The sequence below is a fragment of the Pleurodeles waltl genome, chromosome 3_1 (genome assembly GCF_031143425.1).
Source record: "Pleurodeles waltl isolate 20211129_DDA chromosome 3_1, aPleWal1.hap1.20221129, whole genome shotgun sequence".
NCBI lineage: Eukaryota > Metazoa > Chordata > Amphibia > Caudata > Salamandridae > Pleurodeles > Pleurodeles waltl.
Genome location: NC_090440.1, coordinates 10,530,045 through 10,553,386, shown reverse-complemented (window position 1 = coordinate 10,553,386; position 23,342 = coordinate 10,530,045). Strand labels below are relative to the sequence as shown.

Here is a 23,342-nt window from a genome sequence, read left to right as displayed (position 1 = left end):
CCTGTATGAGAGGGAAGAGGCCTGGAGAGTTAACGACCAGGGCTTTGTATGTATGAGGAATGTGACCCCTCCCAAGGGGACCCATAACGTTTTTTGGCCCCGCTTGGCATCCTCCTGCTATGAAATACCTATGCGGAAGTGCTTAATTTGTAAATAAAAAGGTGCTGGTGCCCAAAGCCCTCTTCTTAAACACGCGGCTGCTGCAATTAAATGTGTGAACACCGAATACTGAGGCAGGTAATCCTGAAGCCATCTCGGGGCTCTTCAATCCATTTACAGCCACTCCCTGCCCCTTCAGCTCACTCTTGCAGCTTTCTACTTTCTCCCTTTGTGTTTCTTTTTCGTTTTTCTCTTCATCCGTCTTTCCCATGTGTGTCTTTTGCTCGCAGCAAATGCTTGAGGCAGAAGAATAAGCCCCGGCCCTAAAAAATAAGTGCTGGTGCTCCGCACCGGAAACAACAAGCACAAATTAAGCACTGCTATGCGGTTCCATCTGTGGAAGCCTTCCAACTGCACTGCCTATTCCAACCACCAGCCCTGCTAAAGGGGAGTTTCCATGGTGAGCCTTTGATCCTACCCCTCCAACACAGCATTGATGTCCAGGCCAGAAAGACTACTTTTGTGAGTTCTGGAAGAGGGCGGGGAATGAGATCCCCATAGAGCATGCCCAGTATTGCATCACAGCCCATATGGGAGACCTCAGTCTGGCATGCCGACTCTGATCACCACTGTTTGCAATGCCCAGTAGCCACACCCATCCCTCCATCATTCAGCGATTAAACACCCGTGCTAAGTGCAAGTGGGGGGGTGGGGGGGGGGCAGTCTGTTTCCCCCACAGGCAGGTCTGCACTCTCACCTGCACCGCAGGGGACCACGACAGTGGGATCCACTGAGGGAAATTCTGAACGAGGTAACAGGACCTTAGAAGGACCACCATCTTGAAGCGCGTCACTTGCCCCATTAGGCCAAGGGGCAGCATTGCCCACCTCCCAAGACCCCTTCACGTTTTATCCAGGAGGGGCATCAGGTTTAGGCTCCAGTGAGAGCAGAGAGACGTAGATCGCCAGGTATTGGAAACTAAGCCTGCTGGCGGGGATCCCAGTCTGCGGTCCACAGTCTGTGTCACTCACAACGGGGGCCAGGAAGGCCTTGGCCTTAGTCACCTGTAGGGCAGATGTTTGCTCTTAAGGATACAGCATCTGGAGAACCTCAGGGCCGGTGAACGTGATGTGGGTAGGAACAGCACATTGTCGGCGTAGAGGGCAGTACGGCCTTCCACCCCCCACTCCTGGAGGACTCCCATGCGTGTGCATCACAACAAACCCAAGACCACAGAGGCTCCATTACCAGGACAAACAGGAGAGGGGCGGGGGGCATCCCTGTCAGGTGCCCTGTTGAATCTGAAGTGGTTGAGCGAGGGTACCATGGACCTTGTGTACAGCTGGGAACAGAGATCCCAAACATATGTTAGGAAATTCGGCCCCTACCCCAGCCTCGCGAGCAGTCCCACCAAGAAGACCCAATCCCACGAGTGGGACCCGTCTGGTTGTGACAGCTCCACCGTATCTTGTAGTCATCTAATACAGTGTTGGGTGCTTCGACGACGGAGGAAGCCGCATTGGTCTCGATGCACCAATCCCGGGGTTGTCCAACACCTTCACATATACATTAAGTTAAGTGTTTATGAGCGAAATTGGGTGGTAGGAGGCATCTCTCAGGGGGGCCATGCTTATGAAGCACAACAGTGGTGGCGAGGTCCAGATGTGGAAGGAACTGGCCCTTCTCGATGGCTTCCCGTACATCTCTGGAAGGGGGGGCAAAGGGAGCCTCCCAATTGTTTGATAGTACTCAAGAGGGAACCCATCAGGGCCTGGGCTTTCCCTGGATTCAGTCCCATTAGGGCTTCCGTTAATTCCTCCAGGTAAATGGGCTGATCCAGTTCCGCCTTACGTAGCTAAAGCCGAAAGGCCCAGGAGTGGCAGATCGGTGATTCCTGGCATCAAGGATTAACTTTGTGGTCCCTCGCCCCTCTCAACGTCCTCAAAGGCTGCAGCAGGTTTTTCAGCCCATTCATACACTCTTGCAGGAAGCGACCCAGCGTTGCTGAGTTCCCTCTAGGTTGAGCTGTTGTACGCTTGCTCTGTGGAGCATCATGCGGGGCTGGGCCCGTTCATCCCCTGGGCCTACCCCATCTCTTGCAAGGATAACATCTGCACTTCAAGAGAGGTTCTGTGTTTCTGTCTGTCAGCCTGCCTGGCTTTCAAGTAGAACATGGCCCTTCCTCTCATAAATGCCTCCTCCGCTGCCCACAGTATGCCCGGGAGACCCCTGAGCCCTTCTGGAGGGCTAGGAAGCCTTGCAGTTCCTCTTCCAGGAAGCCCTGACATTAGCTGTCCATCCGATACCAGGTGTTCAGCTGCCAAAGAGGCCAGCATCTTTGATTTCGATCTGACCATGGCTGGGAAGTGATCCAAGATTCCTCTCGGAGGATACCCCCCACTGCCACCACAAAAGGTGTGTTTCATGAAGCACAATGACCACCACAGTGTATCTGCTTGCAAATCTAAGGACTGCCCCTCCCTTAACATGATCATGTAAACCATTGGCATTCCAAGTCATGGATTAAAGGCTGACATGCTTGCGATCGTGTTGGGGTACTGGACAAGTGTAAGGGGGAGGCAGGCGGGTCACCAGGGCCAGCATCCCATTGCGGCATTTACAAATCTGAGATCCCCAGCATGTGTTTAGCAAAAAAGGATTGCAGGGTGCTGGTGTATTGTATGAGTGGTAGTCTGACTTTGGCGAAGGTTCCTGAAGGGGAAGGAACCAGGTCCACCGGGGCTTCCCCATCAGCCTCAGTTCGGGCCCACCACTCTGGCTTCGGAGGTCCCCTCAGAGCCTCCAGGCCCACAGCCCCAGTGAGGACCAGATGTCCTTCATCTTCTCCATTCCAGCTCAAGTCGTGTCTGAGTCCATGGAGATCGAAGATCTCCACCGCCTCCTTTGGCATCTCCTGGACCTCCGGCATCTGCTGTGCCTCTGGGAACCAGCTCGGATAGGACTCGGTGGTCCTCTGCTTCAGTAAGGGATTCAGTTTTAGTGATCAGTGCTCAGTCGCCCACTCCCATGCTGCCTCCGGTCTCAAAAAAGAAAGTCTTGGAATTATGAATCACTTTGAGTGTGGTGAGGAGAAGGAGCATAAACCCTAGTTCAAGGCCTGTAGTTCTTGCAAAGGTTTGTGTTGCGTTAGACCCACCAGGCCTACTCTGGAAAGACCATGATCATAGAAGAATGGGACATTAGGGATTCCGCCCTGTGGGTACCTGATGGATCACGACCCTACCCTTGAAGTTCAATACTCATCGATCGTGGGATGGGTGGGCCCCAGGCAGTGGTTTCGCCGCCAAGGATCTATGAGCTCTCTCAATAATGAAACATGGTGTCAGTAGGTCCGATGGCATCTAATCATTAATCCAGCACTCCTGGAAGCTCTCCGGGGACGAGCCCGCTGACACCTCAGGAAATGTTATCAATTGAAGATTGTGCCGCTTGGCAGAGCCTTCAGCATCTTTGGCCTGTGCTTCCAAGTCCTGTGACATGGCAGTGAGCCCTGACACTTCACTGGTATGTTCTTGCGCGGTGTCCTCCAACTCAGAAATAGGCCCCTCTGCCGCGGATACACTCTCCACCATGTTACGCAGGTCCTCGCCCAGCAGGGACTCAGTGGTGCCCACTTTTCCAGTATTCTTTTCTAGTACTGCCTGTGATGCACGGATGGTGTGCAGGATTGCTCTGGAGCCTGTAGGGTCCACAGTGTTGTCAGAGTGTTTGGGGGCCTCAGAGGCTGGGACAGTGAGTTTGTCGATCTTCAATTGACTTTGAGACAAGGCCGGCTTATCTCGCAACCATGTTTAGTGGCTTGGGTGGTTAAACCTTCCTAGGACCCTGTGTCACCACCTGCAGCACCCACCCTTGGTGTTGATGGAGGTCTTAATACTCAAGGGGAGAGGAGGGCTCCTTCTCACCCCCTCCAGTGGCAGAGAAGAAGATCCCCTCAGTATAGTGGGCACGAGCACTCAAGGGCCAATCTGCGGTGGGCGAACCCCTGTGTGAGCCAGGAGTATGAGGGGGTCTGGGTGGAAGCCAGCTGGGCACCAGGACCCTCACATCTGGGCCCACGCCGGCTCCAATCCGTAATAGCCCCCACTGGGGAGGAGAAGGCAGGTGAAGCCTCCCAGCCTCCAGAACCACAGATTGCCTCTGTCGCTGCTCGCTCGTGCCAGGACCACTCACCAAAGCCACTGCTCCTTTAGGACTGTCTGCAGGGACCTCCAGCGGATCCACTCAGGCCCACCGCTCCTTCCACGGGAACTCAGAAAGGGGTGCCCGACAACTGGCTGCCTAAGCCGTGCCCGGGGTTGTTAATGTATTCTGAGGTTATGTTCTTAAGAGGCAAGTCTAAAACTTTCTAAATTGAAGCAGCGTTGGTGTGGTCCGGATGGATATGGTGATGTTGTTCCAGATCCTGGATGCTCAGTTGGGAATGCCCACTGCCTATTTTTCTCCCTTTTTTATACTTCTTGGTCTGCAGTCTGATGGTGTCCTGGGTGCGGGTGTGGAGACCCACCTGAGATGGTGAGCTTGTCTGGACGATAAGCGGGAGATGCTGGTTGTGATGGCTTTGTAAATGATGCAACTGGTCCTAAAGATGGTGCGGGACAGCAAGGGCAGCCAATAGACTTCCATCAGGATGAGGGTGGTGGGATCATGTTTCTTCAGGCTCTGGATGAGATGTGCTGTGTCTCATTCCTGTTCAGGGATAGGGTTTAATGTATATGGAAACTAGGTTAGATCTGTAAGTCTGAGGTTTAGTAACGTTGTTGTTGTTTTTGTTTCTGCGTAAGCAATACTTACCTTGACTAAACCTAAGAAAATACTTTCTGTGCTGATTGTCTTTTTTCCTCACAGCTGGTGTAAGGTCGTTCCTCCTTCCAGGCAGCATCCCTCAAAGTAAAAAACAAAACAATAGTAGGTGAGTAATGCTGCGTGATTACAATTAAACATTCTGTGCTCCTTAGTCTAAAAACGGAATAATCTTTCTTTATTCCGGTCTTTGCCACCTTTGTACTCAAGGGGAACGTTTTGAAAAACATTGAAAAACCATAGCAAAAAACCTTCATTACATCCCAAACTTATTATTTCAGTGTGCAGTTTTAAATACTCAGTGGTTTGAAATGCTGTTTGTACCTCCCTTTTATGAGGGAAAACCGCTGGTAGTCTGTCGTGAGAGGGAAGGGACTGTCTGATTCCTCTTCTGCCCCCATGCATCTTTCTTCCTGTCACCTGACGGGGCCACAGTCCCCTGGTATTGTGTGGGTCCTTCTGGCTTGGCCTTCCCTGAAGGCAGTCACCACTCCTCAGACCACTCACCCGGCTTACCGCCTTCTTCCGCCTCGTTCGGTGTCCCCAGCGGCCACCGCCATGCCGTTGGTGCCACACCCCAGCTTCTGCCTTTCTCTTGCTCCCCTGCTTCCTTGGGGTGCCACCTTGTGGCCTCGTCCTGCGCCTGACTCCACTCTTCTATGCCATCTCCTCCTCCTTCCTCTGTCGCCACTCCTCCCATCAGCTCCTCCCATCAGCTCCTTCCTCTGTCGCCACTCCTCCCATCAGCTCCTTCCTCTGTCGCCACTCCTCCCCTCATCTCCTCCTCCTTCCTCTGATGCCACCCCTCCCCTCATCTCCTTCTCCTTCCTCTGTCGCCACTCCTCCCCTCATCTCCTTCCACTCCTCCCCTCGTCTCCTCCTCCTTCCTCTGTCACCACTCCTCCCCTCATCTCCTCCTCCTTCCTCTGTCGCCACTCCTCCCCTCATCTCCTCCTCCTTCCTCTGTCACCACTCCTCCCCTCGTCTCCTCCTCCTTCCTCTGTCACCACTCCTCCCCTCATCTCCTCCTCCTTCCTCTGCCACTCCTCCGCTCATCTCCTTCTCCTTCCTCTGTCGCCACTCCTCCCCTTGTCTCCTTCTCCTTCCTCTGTTACCGCTCCTGCCCTCGTCTCCTCCTCCTTCCTCTGTCGTCACTCCTCCTCTCATCTCCTCCTCCTTCCTCTGTTGTCACTCCTCCTCTCATCTCCTCCTCCTTCCTCTGTCGCCACTCCTCCCCTCATCTCCTCCTCCTTCCTCTGTCACCACTCCTCCCCTCATCTCCTCCTCCTTCCTCTGTCGCCACTCCTCCCCTCATCTCCTCCTCCTTCCTCTGTCACCACTCCTCCCCTCGTCTCCTCCTCCTTCCTCTGTCACCACTCCTCCCCTCATCTCCTCCTCCTTCCTCTGCCACTCCTCCCCTCATCTCCTTCTCCTTCCTCTGTCGCCACTCCTCCCCTTGTCTCCTTCTCCTTCCTCTGTTACCGCTCCTGCCCTCGTCGCCTCCTCCTTCCTCTGTCGCCACTCCTCCCCTCATCTCCTCCTCCTTCCTCTGTCGCCACTCCTCCCCTCGTCTCCTCCTCCTTCCTCTGCCACTCCTCCCCTCATCTCTTTCTCCTTCCTCTGTCGCCACTCCTCCCCTTGTCTCCTTCTCCTTCATCTGTTACCGCTCCTGCCCTCGTCTCCTCCTCCTTCCTCTGTCGTCACTCCTCCTCTCATCTCCTCCTCCTTCCTCTGTTGTCACTCCTCCTCTCATCTCCTCCTTCCTCTGTCACCACTCCTCCCCTCGTCTCCTCCTCCTTCCTCTGTCGCCACTCCTCCCCTCGTCTCCTCCTCCTTCCTCTGTCGCCACTCCTCCCCTCGTCTCCTCCTCCTTCCTCTGTCGCCACTCCTCCCCTCATCTCCTCCTCCTTCCTCTGTCGCCACTCCTCCCCTCATCTCCTCCTCCGTCCTCTGTCGCCACTCCTGCCCTCATCTCCTCCTCCTTCCTCTGTCGTCACTCTTCCTCTCATCTCCTCCTTCCTCTGTCGCCACTCCTCCCCTCATCTCCTCCTCCTTCCTCTGTCACCACTCCTGCCCTCATCTCCTCCTCCTTCCTCTGTCGTCACTCCTCCTCTCATCTCCTCCTTCCTCTGTTGCCACTACTCCCCTCAGCTCTGCACCTTCTCCTCCTGTTTAGAGAAAATCTATCTCTTTAGTCCTTCCTCACTTTCTACCTCCTCCTGCTTCTTTCTTGTGCTTTTCTCTTTCTGTGCAGTCCATCCTATCCTTACTCCTTTGTGGTTTTTCTCACTCTAGTTCCTTCGTGGAACCTACTCCAGGTGCCTTGTGTCACGGATCCACGTTAGCAGGTAAGTGTTTGCTCTCAGAATGCACCTACGGGTGCCAGTGTGGAGTCTGGGGGGCCTTGGAGCAGGGTGTCGCCAGCATCCAGATGTGAGAGTACGAGTGCTTGAACAGAAGTTCTGTAGTCGCCCTCTTAAAAGGAACGGTTGTTCTTTCGTTAGATGTGAGAGCTGGTACCAGGCTGTCTTTTTTTGGCATCGAGTTCCTTGAGGCTGAGGTTGGTGACCAAGGGGACTCCAAGTGACTTGGCTTTCGCTGAAAGTTGTGGTTTGAATTTATCAGTATTCATGTCATTGAGGCGCGTTTGGACTGTTTCTTCTCGCTGTGCAAATGACCTGAAGTCTGCCTTGGTTGGGTTGAGCTTCAGGGCTGGACATCATGGTCTAGGTGAGGTTCAGGATGTGTTTGAAGAGATGGATGTCTGGAGCAGAGCAGACTTCGGGTTAGAGTTGTGTGTGATCAGAATATTGGTGAAACTAGATTTTGCTTTTATTTATGAGTGCAAAGTACTTTTTCTAATCCGATGGGATGAGCTGCAGGGTTTGTCATCCTGTGAGGCTCAAAGAACATTGTTTACGTGCTCCTCTTAAATGTAGTTAAACAAGTAACAGAAAATGTCATCTTATCAATCACTCAAACATTTATAGAGCACGGGAAATCACCTGTGAGGGCCTCGCGGCGCTTATGAAAGAATTGGCAGAGTTTAGGGGAGGTTTTCAGGCTCAGAAGCATTTAAAACTCTGTTTCAACCCTCCCCCCCACTTCCCACAGCCTTCCCAGAACAAGTGGGTCTATCTGCCTCCTATCCCTCCATCCTGGTAATCTTAGCATTAATACAATGACCTTCATAGTCCTTCAGTAACAGAACTGTGGGTGCACCGAGACAACCCTCATTCTCACCCTTAAGAGGGACATTTTTGTGTTGCAACTCAGACCAAAACTTTGAAATTGCCCCGCCTGTCATTCGTTACCATTTGCAGCTCCTATCTTCATAACTACAGTAATATTATCAGCTCTACACTAACTGGGCAATAACTTACAAACCTTCTCTTCTCCTGGCAGGGACACTGCTGAAAGATCCTCTTTCATAATATATAGCTCTCGTTGTTTTATGGTGTTTGTTTGGATGTTTCTCTCTGTACTTACGTATATTTAGTTTCTGATAATTAGATCGAGCATGCAAGCGCTTGCCGACATTTTATTATCTATCTGTCGGCTTTTAACCCTTGATCCCTTGATGTCAGTTTTGTTCTCTCCTTGCAGATTGACCCTGCTACATGGATTATTGCACAATTGCCGATGTGCACCGCAAATGTGGCTATTGCTAGAAAAACAAAGCGATGCTGAATAAAATGTAACTGGGCTAAAGTGCACTATGGCAGGCCTAGTTTGCTAAAATAACATGTCAGAAATATGGCTAAAGTAGCTGTACAACACTGAAGGAGGCTGGCCGGGCTTATAGTGAGTACCAGATGGTACTTACACCATGTGCCAGGTCCAGTTACCCCTTATTAGTAGAGTAGTAGTGTTCTAGCAGCTTAGGCTGATAGAAGGTAGCTTAGATTAGTAGTGTTCTAGCAGCTTAGGCTGATAGAGGTAGCTATAGCAGAGCAGCTTAGGCTGAGCTAGGAGACATGCAAAGCTCCTACTATACCACTTATATCATATAGCACTATATCACAAGAAAACACAATACTCTACTTGTCTTTACTTGCCATATAAGGTTACATGGGGTCTGTCCCATTAACCCTTTTTTTTGTGTTACTTTCGAATATCTCACTTTTTTTTTTGTATTACTGTATAACATATTTCGTCAGTTTGACTAATAATGGCGTGTTGACTAATTTGTTTGGGTCGGTGGTTAGTATTGACATTAAGGTTTCTAAGACTCTTACATGGGGTGGCATTTTTTAACATCTACTACGTGTGGTGCTATTTTGCCAACAACCAAGTGGTTGCTTTATCGATAGTTTTCTTGACAGATTAGGGCCTTTTCACCTTTCACTATGATATATACTCAGTGTTATCTCGTCCTTCGCATTTAATAGAGGTCCGCTCGATTTTCACATCGTTGAAGTTGCTGTCTTCATAATCCAATAACTATATACTTCCAAGATGGCGCCCGTTTTTGTTATTTTAGTCCCCTTTCCATTTTCTTAGCAATCAACGCGGTGACGCTGTAAAAAGAATCTTCCCCGGTCGGTCGGCTTCGACATTGTTCATTGTTACTGGGAATGCTGCGGGATGATTTGACCGCGTTGAGGTTCCCCACCTATACTCTGATAACCATTACTTAGATAGGTGAGTGACCGTAATAAGTTTGGTATGACTTAGATATTTTCGTTTAGTTTATTTCATACTACACAGATTTCTGACTTTTTTACTTACGTGGTTTGGGCTTACCACATAGATGTCTTTTTTAATATTTACTTTACTCTAGGTACGAATGGAGATTACTTCGAATCGTTATTAACTGTGGATTGATTATATTATGCAAAGGTTAGTTGGGGCTTATTTGCCTTGTCTGTATCTAGTTATTTTGGTGGCGGTCATGTATCCCGGACATTATAGGTGTATTTTAAAACTACAGAGTGTACTTTCTGTTTCTGCAGGTATTGCAGTTTATTAGAGGATTATTTGCACTTAACATTGCAAACTGCAATTAAGGTAGGGCCTGGATGAGTTGTTGGAGGTTATACTATCGGCTATCAATCGTTTTTCCCTTTCAACGAATTTGTGCTTTTTGGAGGGATTAGCATTAATCTTCACATTACCCCGGGTTTTATCCTTATACTCACAATAGGTTCTACTTCATTGTGGCTCTCTGATGGAGACGTGCACACTTTACTCTATGGACTTTGGCACTTATTGACATTGCACTGGGTGCTCTTATGTTAAGGCTCCAATATTTAACTGACTTGGGCATTCCCTGGTATTCATACATGTTGGTCTGTTTTGTGTATGATATATTTTAGTTTTCATTATTGTCATACATATCACATAAGGCACAATATAACATGTTTTTCTTTTCTCACTATTGCCACTTTTTGAATTGGTCGTGTTCTGCTCATAACCATGGATGTACATGACATATATAGACATTGCTCTCATTTATTTTCAGCCCTGATGAAGTCCTTAAGAGAACATTTTCTCAAAGGATGAAACACGTGTTGGCTGTGGCTGTGGTGATTATTGGAATATTGGCCGTGATTACTACACAAGGCTTTGATTTCAAGGATGACCTTTTTATGTTGAACATTATACTATATGAATAAAGTGGACTTTGAGATCTACGTGAGGTTGTTGTCAATATACAATGAGGCTTGGATACATCCTTAACTTCTAATTATGGATTCATGAGTGCCCTGACATCTGTTTTTCACTGATAGTTTCCTTTGAAACATTGGAGGATTAAGGAAGATCCTCTTGCCAGGAGCACCGTGCCAGAAATACCTTGTATCATTACTAAGTGGACTTACTGTGAGCACCCTAATCCTATGAATATCTTCCTTATGAGCACTGTTTTAATTTCCTCTTCTTCACAATCCGCACACACTAAAAAGCCTTGGTGCTATGTGTGTACAAATAAAGGCCATAGGCCAGGGGATAAGTCCTGTCCAGGTAAACCCCCTGAGCCTACCACCACTAATACATCAAGCTCTAGTGCCCCTAGCAGTAGTGGTACTAGTGGTGGGACTGCTGGCAACAGTCAAGCAAAGGGTGTAGTTGGGTTCACTTATGGGTCCATCATAGAAACTGGGGTAGTCAGTCCCAAGACAGTTTCTGTCACACCTAGTGGCATTGGCCTTACCACACTGGCTGCTTGTCCCCTTACAATGGATAAGTACAGGCAGACAGTTTCAATAAATGGTGTTGAGGCCCAGGCCTACAGGGAAACAGGTGCCAGTATTACTTTGGTAACTGAAAACCTAGTGTCTCCTGCACAACACCTCATTGGACAACAGTACAAGATTATTGATTTCCATAACTCCACTCAGTTCCTCCCCTTAGTTATAGTTCAGTTTAGTTGGGGTAGAGTTACTGGCCCAAAGCAGGTGGTGGTGTCACCTAGCTTACCTGTAGATTGTCTTTTAGGTAATCTCCTAGAGGCCTCAGGTTGGGCTGAGGTAGAGTTTAATACCCATGCAGCCATACTGGGTATCCCCGAGGAAGTGCTTCCTCTCATTTCGGCTGAAATGAAAAAAACAAAGGAGAGAAAAAGACCTGAAATCTCAGGATCCTTCTCCACCAACAGCTGAAAAAGGTATCCCACCCTGCCACTGAGGATACCATTCCTGTGGTGGGAGAAACCTCTCCTGGGGTGGCACCTGTGTCAAAGGAGCCCCCAGCTACCACAGCTGGACTCCCAGAGGTAAAAGTACCTCTCTGTGGAATTTCTAAATCAGATGTGCAAAACTCCACCATTTTAATAAATATGGAGAATCCATCCAACCCTCCCAGAGAAACTTTAGTGCAACAGCCCTGCACTACCTCAGAACACTTAGGACAGCAGCCCTGCCCTAGTATGGAGCTCATAGGATATCATCCCTGCCCTGCTCCAACTAAAGAGAAACAGCATCCCTGTTCTCTCTTCCAGCCATATGGACAAACCTTTTGCCCAGCTATGGCTTTACTGAGACAGCAACCCTGTCTGGCATTCTCATCACTAGAAATAGGTCCAGTGGACAATTCCCACTGCTCTAAACTAAAACATACTAATAGGAACTCTGAGAATATACCCTCACACTGCTGGTTAGGTAATCTCCTAGAGGCCTCAGGTTGGGCTGAGGTAGAGTTTAATACCCATGCAGCCATACTGGGTATCCCTGAGGAAGTGCTTCCTCTCATTTCGGCTGAAATGAAAAAACAAAGGAGAGAAAAAGACCTGAAATCTCAGGATCCCTCTCCACCAACAGCTGAAAAAGGTATCCCACCCTGCCACTGAGGATACCATTCCTGTGGTGGGAGAAACCTCTCCTGGGGTGGCACCTGTGTCAAAGGAGCCCCCAGCTACCACAGCTGGACTCCCAGAGGTAAAAGTACCTCTCTGTGGAATTTCTAAATCAGATGTGCAAAACTCCACCATTTTAATAAATATGGAGAATCCATCCAACCCTCCCAGAGAAACTTTAGTGCAACAGCCCTGCACTACCTCAGAACACTTAGGACAGCAGCCCTGCCCTAGTATGGAGCTCATAGGATATCATCCCTGCCCTGTTCCAACTAAAGAGAAACAGCATCCCTGTTCTCTCTTCCAGCCATATGGACAAACCTTTTGCCCAGCTATGGCTTTACTGAGACAGCAACCCTGTCTGGCATTCTCATCACTAGAAATAGGTCCAGTGGACAATTCCCACTGCTCTTAACTAAAACATACTAATAGGAACTCTGAGAATATACCCTCACACTGCTGGTTAGCTAAAGAAAAACTCCAACAAACAGGGTGGTTCATATGCCCACAGGGAGGTAACGATACAGTGGATGATGAAGGGAGTAACGAAATCTATTGCAGAGCTACTCTCCACTTATCACCACTTAGACAATAAAGACTCAGCTGGCCAAGGTTAGCCTTATTGTCCTTCGTTTAGGGGGGGGTTTGTGTAGGAAAGTAGCCTCTTTCTAGGATTGTTACCCCCACTTTTGGCCTGTTTGTGAGTATATGTCAGTGTGTTTTGCCTGTCTCACTGGGATCCTGCTAGCCAGGACCCCAGTGCTCATAGTTTGTGGCCTGAATGTGTATACCTGTGTAGTGACTAACTGTGTCACTGAGGCTCTTCTAACCAGAACCTCAGTGCTCATGCTCTCTCTGCCTTTAAATTTGTCACTATAGGCTAGTGACCACTTTTACCAATTTCAATTGGCACACTGGAACACCCTTATAATTCCCTAGTATATAGTACTTAGGTACCCAGGGTATTGGGGTTCCAGGAGGAGGGGACCCAGAGGACCGGTGAAGCTGAAGTTTGGTGCCTGCTGAAGCAGGGGGAAGACTCCGTCAACCCACGGGAGATTTCTTCGTGGCTTCCAATGCAGGATGAAGGCAGGCAGCCCCCAAAGAATGCACCACCAGGAAACAGTCAAGAAAGCCATTAGGATTAGGCGCTACAATGTTGCTGGTAGTCTTCTTGCTACTTTGTTGCAGTTTTGCAGGCGTCCTGTAGCAGTCAGAGGTTGATTCTTGGCAGAAGTCGAAGAGAGAGGTGCAGAGGAACTTTGGTGAATTCTGGTGAACGGAGCTTTCAGCCCTCCCATTACATTCCATTGGTTGGCTTGATTGTCACTCTTATTTTGCTCCTGTTCATTGGTGAGCGTGTCTGCTCATGTCGGCTTCACTTCCTGTTTTTGTTTTCTTCCCGGAGCATGAACCAAGTACTGATTGATTTCTTGATTAGTGTTCTTCCGCGCTACTTGCACTTGGGTTACGGTCATTTTTGTTGTGGGTGTGTATTGTTTGTTTACATGTTCTTTTTACACACACCTATGCCGCTCTTTTATGTGTTTTTAGCGTCTTTTTTGCCTCTTAGTTTTCGCTTTTTCATCTTGAGCCCGTCACGCCTCCTGCTTGTTGTTTGCTTTCTAGATTTTTCTAAATGCCACTTTCCCATAAGTAGCTTTTTTAAGGTCAGTTTTTCCGGCCTGCATGACAATACAATTTATGAAATTTTAATAAAGATTTTCATGTTGCTGCATTCACTAAGAGTGCGTTTGTTAATGATTTGTCCTGGTTTGGGTTGCATTCTCTGTAATGCTGCCTTCCTACCCAATTTGGGAAAGTCAGTGTAAGTTACATGTTTTTAAATTGTACTAAATGATGATTCGCTGCTCGCCTACATGTATATGTATATGTGCTGTAGTAGTTCATAGGTGGTACGTCTCAATAACACGCCATACCATACTCATAACATGGTACATTGTTCTAATAGGGACGTCTAACCATAGATTCCTCACCTTTTGATATTCTCCAGGCATCCGAATGAATCTGTAAACTTTTCAGCAGTATCTCAGCGCACCAGTAGGTGGCACCGTGTGGCTCCGCTCTGAAGCTTTTCCCCTCCGGAAATGACGTGCGTCCACACGTTGACATCAGTTCCTTTGTTTCTGCACCACTGTCCACGGAGCTGCCTCTCACCTCCTTGACCACAACCTCAGTAGTATTTTACAGTGTACAAAGCACATGTGACAGCCCCACAGGTTTTAAGCCCTTCGAGGCTGTTCCAAACAAACGTCTGTGACGGTTTCTCATCACATTTGCCTGTGGTTCCTTGGGTAGAGCCACGACCCTAGGGCCTGCAATGACTGCATGTCAAAGGACCCGATGGTCATACGAGAGCTCTAGGCGAAACCCTACATCACCAAGCACCATAATGCTGCAAAAAAAGACTGATCCAAGTCAAAAGTTCGGTCCCAGTCTCATTTGAAACCCAGAAGTTGCAGAATTCTTTCCAGAAGTTGCTCTTCATCTCAGTCAAAGTCCTTGGTTAAGTTGAAGAAAAACCATAAGAAATCTAAGAAGGCCTCAGCCCTTCCCTTACTCATACTCACTTGAGAAGGCGCTGGGTGGTGTCATACATCTCGATCTTGCTCTAGAAGTCGTTCGACTTCAGATCAGAATCTGCAACTTATTCCAGCACCACCTCAGTTTCTGTAGCTGTCCCCCACTCCTAAACCGATCGAAGAGTTCTGCAAGGCCATGCCCTGACTGTTTGGATCCCTGTCAGCTCTCTCTGGTGCGCCTGTGGGCCCCACAGAGCCAAGACGTCGTCCACCTGAATTACTGCTGGCGGGTTTGGCCTGAACACCCGGTGAACCCTCTGAGCCCCACAGAGGCCAGCTCCACTCTTAACTCTGCCTCCGGCGCCACGTCCACACCGGTCCTTGGTATGTCTCCACCAATGTCGACGCCATTGATGCAGCAAGAGGAGGCCGCCGTTGTCCTCTGTGATGCAGAGTCTGCGTCGGTTTCTGTGTTGGGCCGCCGGCATACAGACCCCGCTTCTTCAGCTAGATCAGGCTTCACCAAGACGAACCCACGCCCAGCATTCCCGGTTTGGCACAGATTAGGACAATGACTATGATGCAGGTAATGAGATTGCCAAACCTTATCACAAGGAGAATTGGAATGATGACCTGCAGGAGGAGCCTGTGGTCTTTATACCTCCCCCGCGTGGGGGCTATTCTTGCCCCCTGATCCTGCCACTTAGGAGAGTGCTTCTTCGGCCATGGTAAGGTGTAGGGTGGCCAGAGTCCTTGGCCTCCAGCTCCCCACCTTGGAGGTCAATGCCAGTGATCTTACAGAAGTCCTTCAGCTGGGACAAACAACCACTGAGCCCCTCTTTCCATTTAACTTGGCCATTACTTTGTTGAGGGCATGGGCCAACCCTTTATCTGGCTCCCTGGTCAACTGCCAGATGGCACGATGCCCCTGCCTGACCCTGGCAACCCTGTGTTTTTATCTCAACGCCCCACACCTGAAAGCTTGGTGGTGCAGGCGACTGCGAGTAAGATTAACCCCAACACGTTCCCTAATCCCCCCAGAGTCAGCACTTCTGCTCATTGGAATTTACATGGCATCTCCACCTTGAGTGGAGCTCTGGACTCCTGTATGCCCACTGAGCCGTGTGCAACCAGTAAAATGCATTTCCCTGTGTACCAACCCTATTTTGCCAGTCTGTAGCTATTACTGACTTGCAAATTAGGGCTTTCGATTCGCTATTAGGAAGGGGCGTGTAAAAGACGTCCCTTCCTAATAGCAATTCACACTGGTATGTAGGAATGTTTTGCGACCAGGAATGCAGTTGCAAAACATTCATACTTTACCGACTTTTGAAGGAGGCAGTAACCCATCCGCAAACAGGAAGGGGTACCCTAGCAGCCCATTTCCATTTGTGAATGGGATTGCCAAAGTTTTTTCAGAGCAGGCAGTTATCCCATGGACAAGTGGCCATTAAAAAAAATTACATTTTTTTTCACTTTTATTTTTGAAATGCATCCCGTTTTACTTTAAGGAAAACAGGCTGCATTAAAAAAAATGCTTTACTTAAAAAGCAGTCACAGCCATGGTGGTCCACAGACCCCAGCAGGCCACCATCCCTGTGAGTGCAGACCATTCCCAATGGGTCGCAAATTGCGACCTGCCTCATAAATATTAATGAAGCAAGTCCCTGGCGACCCATTTGGGAATTGGAAACAGGGTCTCAGACATTATTGTACATCAGTATTTGCGATTCTCAATTTGCGAGTCGGAAAAAAATGCAAATTGTGAGTCGCAAACACAAAGGGTTGAACATCTGGCTCAAAATTAGAAGCATTTGCTTGGTTGAATTAATAAATATTTAACACAATTGAAAAGAGCGTATTTGAAACAAAAATCTGTGTAATTTCAGAATTAATAAACTGATATTTGGAGAAAAAAAGTTGAATTTCCAAAATATATTTAAAGCTGATATTTGAGTGATAAAAGTCTAATGGTGTTTGGGAGAATATTATTATTATTATTAACTTGGTGCTAGGGGCAACGCAGTACAGCTGTCACATATTACCCGTGTGGAGGCGTCCCACACTGGCAGAGCATTCTTACATCACTGCTGGCAGCCATGCGTAAGGCACGGAGGTGATGACTGCTGGTAATCGTGGACATGGTGTCCGCTCATGTAATCTTGTTTGATGCAGTTGCAGCTACAGCTCTAATAATATAAGGAGGTTGGGAGGATTTTACTTGAACACAAGTAGCTCAAGTTGTAAACCTCTGCTCTAGATGTTACACACTTTTTGAAAGATTTACGTTTGTTTCCTCCCTCTCCCTTTGTCATGCCGCAGTGGGGCATTCACTTGTTCCTTATGTTTCTGATGTGCACTCCCTTTGAGCTGCTTCGCAGCTGCACCCTGCGGCTTCTCGCCCTCCGGACAGTTCCCTTCGTCACAATAACATCTGTGCAGCATGTGAGTGGGCTTTAAGCTCTGGGTGGACCCACCATGCTCCACCTTCCTCCAGACTAGCTGGGTTTGTGGACATGGGCATCTTTCGTGCCTAAAGTTGTGATGCCATGCCCGGTAGGTCAGAACATCATCTTACCAGTGTTCTGTTTCCCAGATTACTCCTCTTAGAAGGAGGAAAGACTCCATCATCTGGACACGAAAAGAGCTTTGAGCTTTTAAATCTATCTCATGAAAGAGCATGGGGTGGACGATCAGCTTTTGGTGGTGTTCTCCGGAACGAAAGGCAAGGCCGTGCAGAAGAGAACCATCTCTCGCTGGGTCGTGCTCTGCATTAAGATTTGCCATGCAGTGGCTAAAAAGCAGCCTGTGGGAGGACTCTGTGCTCATTCTGCCAGGTCTAAAGCTGCAACATTGCATTGGCACACAGAGCCTCAGTCCTGGACATTTGCCAGGCATCTACATGGGCGTCCCTCCATATGTTCATGCAGCACTATTGTCTGGACAGTCAGGTTGGCCAAGAGGGGCACTTGGCTCGCACTGCCCTGCAGCATTTTATGGTCGGAGTCCATCCTTAGACCCAACTCAAAATAGGCACTTCTTTGATATCCATTAAAAAGTGAGGAATCTGCGGCTAGAAGGCTCATCAGAAGAAAAAGTGACTTACTTTCGGTAACACTCTTTCTGGTAGAGGCTAAGTAGCCGCAGGTTCCTCACCGATCCTCCCATCGTCCTGTTCTCTGGCCGGTCTCTATGCATTAATAAGGTCCCAAGTCCAGGAATATCCACACTGGTCACACCAGTTCGCTTTTGGGACTCTGCATCCTGGGCATGGACACGCTCAAAAGCAAATGACCGCGTGTGAGAGTGATGCCTATGCAGCGGACAGAAGTGGTGCCTATATAGGCCCTGCACATCCTTTCTGTAGTGGAAAGCTTCAGAAAGGTGCCACCTACCAGCACGCAGAGGTACTGCTGAAACGTTTTCAGATGCAGTTTGATGCCTGGGGAATACCCAAAAAGTGAAGCATCTGTGGCAAGATGGTCTCAACCTACACCTGAATCTTCTAGTCACCCTCCCCTCCTTTCACCTGTTCCCACACCTGAACCTGTAATTCACCTTCACCTTGTTTTAACCCTGCCTGCTTCCAAACCCTCATGTCACCCTAACTTTACCCTCCCTCAAGCCCTCACGTCACATCCACGGATACATGGGTGTGGTCTCTTCATGCACAGATGCATGGGCTCTTGATCCATAGACGCTTGGGTGTGGTCTCTTCATCCACAGATGCATGGGCTCTTGATCCATAGACGTGGTCTCTTCATCCACAGATGAATGGGCTCTTGATCCATAGATGCATGGGTGTGGTCTCTTCATCCACAGATGCATGGGCTCTTGATCCATAGACACATGGGCGTGGTCTCTTCATCCACAGATGCATGGGTTCTTCATCCACAGATGCAGGGGCTCTTGATCCATAGACGTTTGGGCGTGGTCTCTTCATCCACATATGCATGGGTTCTTGATCCGTAGATGCATGGGTGTGGTCTCTTCATCCACATATGCATGGGTTCTTGATCCGTAGACGCATGGGTGTGGTCTCTTCATCCACAGATGCATGGGTTCTTGATCCATAGATGCTTTGGTGTGGTCTCTTCATCCACAGATGCATGGGCTCTTGATCCATAGACGCTTGGGTGTGGTCTCTTCACCCACAGATGCATGGGCTCTTGATCCATAGACGCTTGGACGTGGTCTCTTCATCCACAGATGCATGGGCTCTTCATCCATAGACGCTTGGGTGTGGTCTCCTCATCCACAGATGCATGGGCCCTTCATCCATAGACGCTTGGGTGTGGTCTCTTCATCCACAGATGCATGGGCTCTTCATCCACAGATGCATGGGCTCTTCATCCATAGATGCATGGGTGTGGTCTCGTCATCCACAGATGCATGGGCTATTGATCCATAGACGCATGGTTGTGGCCTCTTCATCCACAGATGCATGGGTTCTTGATCCATAGACGCATGGGTGTGGTCTCTTCATCCACAGATGCATGGGCTCTTCATCCATAGACGCTTGGGTGTGGTCTCTTCATCCACAGATGCATGGGCTCTTCAGACATAGACGCTTGGGTGTGGTCTCTTCATCCACAGATGCATGGGCTCTTGATCCATAGACGCATGGGTGTGGCCTCTTCATCCACAGATGCATTGGTTCTTGATCCATAGACGCATGGGTGTGGTCTCTTCATCCACAGATGCATGGGCTCTTCATCCATAGACGCTTGGGTGTGGTCTCTTCATCCACAGATGCATGGGCTCTTGATCCATAGACGCTTGGGTGTGGTCTCTTCATCCACAGATGCATGGGCTCTTGATCCATAGACGTGGTATCCTCATCCACAGATGCATGGGCTCTTGATCCATAGACGTGGTCTCTTTATCCACAGATGCATGGGCTCTTGATCCATAGACGTGGTCTCCTCATCCACAGATGCATGGGCTCTTGATCCATAGACGCTTGGGTGTGGTCTCTTCATCCACAGATGGATGGGCTCTTGATTCATAGACACATGGGTGTGGTCTCTTCATCCACAGATGCATGGGCTCTTGATCCATAGACGCTTGGGTACGGTCTCTTCATCCACAGATGCATGGGCTCTTGATCCATAGACGTGGTCTCCTCATCCACAGATGCATGGGCTCTTGATTCATAGATGTGGTCTCTTCATCCACAGATGCATGGGCTCTTGATCCATAGACGCTTGGGTGTGGTCTCTTCATCCACAGATGCACGGGTTCTTGATCCATAGGCGTGGTCTCTTCATCCACAGATGCATGGGCTCTTGATCCATAGACGTGGTCTCCTCATCCACAGATGCATGGGCTCTTGATCCATAGACGTGGTCTCTTCATCCACAGATGCATGGGCTCTTGATCCATAGACGCTTGGGTGTGGTCTCTTCATCCACAGATGCACGGGTTCTTGATTCATAGACGCATGGGTGTGGTCTCTTCATAAACAGATGCATGGGCTCTTGATCCATAGACTCTTGGGCGTGGTCTCTTCATCCACAGATGCATGGGTTCTTGATCCATAGACGCATGGGTGTGGTTTCTTCATCCACAGATGCATGGGCTCTTGATCCATAGACGCTTGGGTGTGGTCTCTTCATCCACAGATGCATGGGCTCTTGATCCATAGACGCTTGGACGTGGTCTCTTCATCCACAGATGCATGGGCTCTTCATCCATAGACGCTTGGTGTGGTCTCTTCATCCACAGATGCATGGGCTCTTCATCCATAGATGATTGGGTGTGGTCTCTTCATCCACAGATGCATGGGCTCTTCATCCATAGATGCTTGGGTGTGGTCTCTTCATCCACAGATGCATGGGCTCTTCATCCATAGATGCATGGGTGTGGTCTCGTCATCCACAGATGCATGGGCTCTTGATCCATAGACGCATGGGTGTGGCCTCTTCATCCACAGATGCATGGGTTCTTGATCCATAGACGCATGGGTGTGGTCTCTTTATCCACAGATGCATGGGCTCTTCATCCATAGATGCTTGGGTGTGGTCTCTTCATCCACAGATGCATGGGCTCTTCATCCCTAGATGCTTGGGTGTGGTCTCTTCATCCACAGATGCATGGGCTCTTGATTCATAGACGCATGGGTGTGGTCTCTTCATCCACAGATGCATGGGTTCTTGATCCATAGACGCATGGGTGTGGCCTCTTCATCCACAGATGCATGGGCTCTTGATCCATAGACGCTTGGGTGTGGTCTCTTCATCCACAGATGCATGGGCTCATCATCCGTAGACGCATGGGTGTGGTCTCTTCATCCACAGATGCATGGGCTCTTGATCCATAGATGCATGGGTGTGGTCTCTTCATCCACAGATGCATGGGCTCTTGATCCGTAGAGGCTTGGGTGTGGTCTCTTCATCCACAGATGCATGGGCTCTTGATCCATAGACACATGGGTGTGGTCTCCTCATCCACAGATGCATAGATGCATGGGGGTCACGCCTTGACCCACAGATACATGGGCTCTTGATCCATAGATGCATGGGTGTGGTCTCTTCATCCACAGATGCATGGGCTCTTGATCCATAGACGTGGTCTCCTCATCCATAGATGCATGGGCTCTTGATCCATAGACACATGGGTGTGGTCTCTTCATCCAAAGATGCATGGGCTCTTGATCCATAGACGCATGGGTGTGGTCTCTTCATCCACAGATGCATAGATGCATGGGCGTCACGCCTTGATCCACAGATGCATGGGCCTGGCCTTTTGATCCACAAACGCATGGCATGGACTCTTAATCCACAGACAAATGGGCGGGGTCTGTTGATCCACAGATGCACAGGATGGTGGGAGGCCTCTTGATCCTCAGACACATGGGTTCCTGGTGACATGTTGACTGCCAAGCATTGCCTCCAGACCTATACCCTCACTTGAACCCCATATTTTAAGCTTCCCTTGTATGTAACATTTCAAACTAATTAGATTTGACGATGGGTAGAAAGTGGTTAACACTTTTGTCCCCACTGATGGCCCGTACCTATCTTATTCTAGGACCTGAACTGCATGGATGTACCTCGCCCCACCCTCGATTGTGAAGTATGCCATTCGATGTGACTTTGTATCTGAATACACTATGGGCATTATGGGCCCTATGGGTGAGATTCCACGCCTTGTCATTCCCTTTGCAATGTGCCTTCCCTCCCAGGAGTATCTCTGCGAGTATCATCTCTCTTGTCTAGTCAGGTCCTGTGTCTACTGTATCGTTGGTGACTTGGCTTTGCCCAGTATCTGCTGGTGAAGGAATCTGTACTTCTATTTCTGCAATTTATTCTCTTCCACGCCCTGGGGTGATACGGTTATGGGTGGATCCTTGGGCATTCACCTGTGTTCTGGACATCCATCCGTAAAGGCAGCAGTTTCCTTCAGTGTACAAATCCTGTCTCTCTCCCTTCGATTTCAAACTTAAGTTAAAATGGACGGAGACACTGATATGTTGTTCTGCAAGCTGAGGACGCAGTCGCTACATTCAAATGTTTTCACTGCTTGAGAGTTGCCCCTGTCAAGTTGTGAAAGAAAACCAATATGAATACCTTGTAAGTGATGCTAGACTGCTTTCTTACTAGTGTGTATCATTCTCTTCTTGTTCACAAAGTGGTGGACTCTGGTCAAGGTGCCTGGTGGGTGTCTCTACTGCCGTACATTGGATTGACTGACAGCATGCGGTCGAGTGTTATAGGTGGCGCTTCCAGCCGTGTCCTAATGTGTGCAGGAGTCTACTCACATAGGGCCCGACTGAGAGTTTGGAGGATGGGTTACTCCGTCATAAACATGACGGATATCCTGTTCGCTGTGTTACGATCTACATTGGCTATAATGGAATCGTAAAATGGCGGACGGGATTTCTGACTAGTAACCCCCTCCGCCAAACTCTAAATCAGGCCCATAGCCATGGATCAGTCTCCTCGTGGCAGGCCTTTAATACACATGTTGTTATGCCGTTATCTATTTTTAACGTCTTCTTTTTTAGGGTTTAGCGTGCAAGCGCTCTAGCCTGCTGTAATCTCTCTCTGGGCTTTTAACCATGCCCACCGCATGCCTATCAGTTCCCTTGGTTTGTGGGCTTGCCTTTTAAAAATCGCTTGATTTAATTTGTGAAAGGCATGCATACATCATGCCTTTTCCGGTGTTTAGCCCGCCTCGAGTGCACCGGCCAACTACTGAAAACATACGAGGCTCCATGTTTTCCGCATGGCTTCTGGACTTTTTTTTTTATTGTTCCCTATGCAGCATGATCTCGCTGGGCAGTAGTCGAGTGCTTTGCATGACATCGACCCTGTTACATGGATAATTGCACAACTGCTGAGGTTTTACTGCGAGGGAACTTCTGTTTCCTTTCTGTGCTCCTTCACGCTCATGCTCATAACTTGGTGCTTTAAATTGTCTCGCTTATGTAAAACTGTATTAGTTTTCATTTTCAATTTATTTGGCAATAAAATTCCGGTTGGAACTTTACAGCGCTAATAAGTTGAGCAGATGCGAGACCCATTGCATTGAAAATGCTAGTTTTTAGCAGTTCTTGTTACTTGTTTCTAGTTTTTAAG

General features: G+C 48.9%; 1 protein-coding gene across 7 annotated transcripts in view; it reads left to right on the top strand.

The window, feature by feature from the left end:
* Nucleotides 1-23,342, top strand: part of NR1H3 (nuclear receptor subfamily 1 group H member 3) — a 218,731-nt gene that overhangs the window by 22,557 nt on the left and 172,832 nt on the right. For 5 of the 7 annotated variants that reach the window (XM_069221646.1, XM_069221645.1, XM_069221650.1 and 2 more), the window contains exons 2-3: nucleotides 4,969-5,032; nucleotides 7,219-7,271. The gene's annotated coding sequence lies outside the window, so the exon portion shown is untranslated. Of the gene's footprint in view, nucleotides 1-4,968; nucleotides 5,033-7,218; nucleotides 7,272-23,342 lie in introns of those variants that run through there. The other 2 variants (XM_069221649.1, XM_069221654.1) reach the window with 2 other exon arrangements.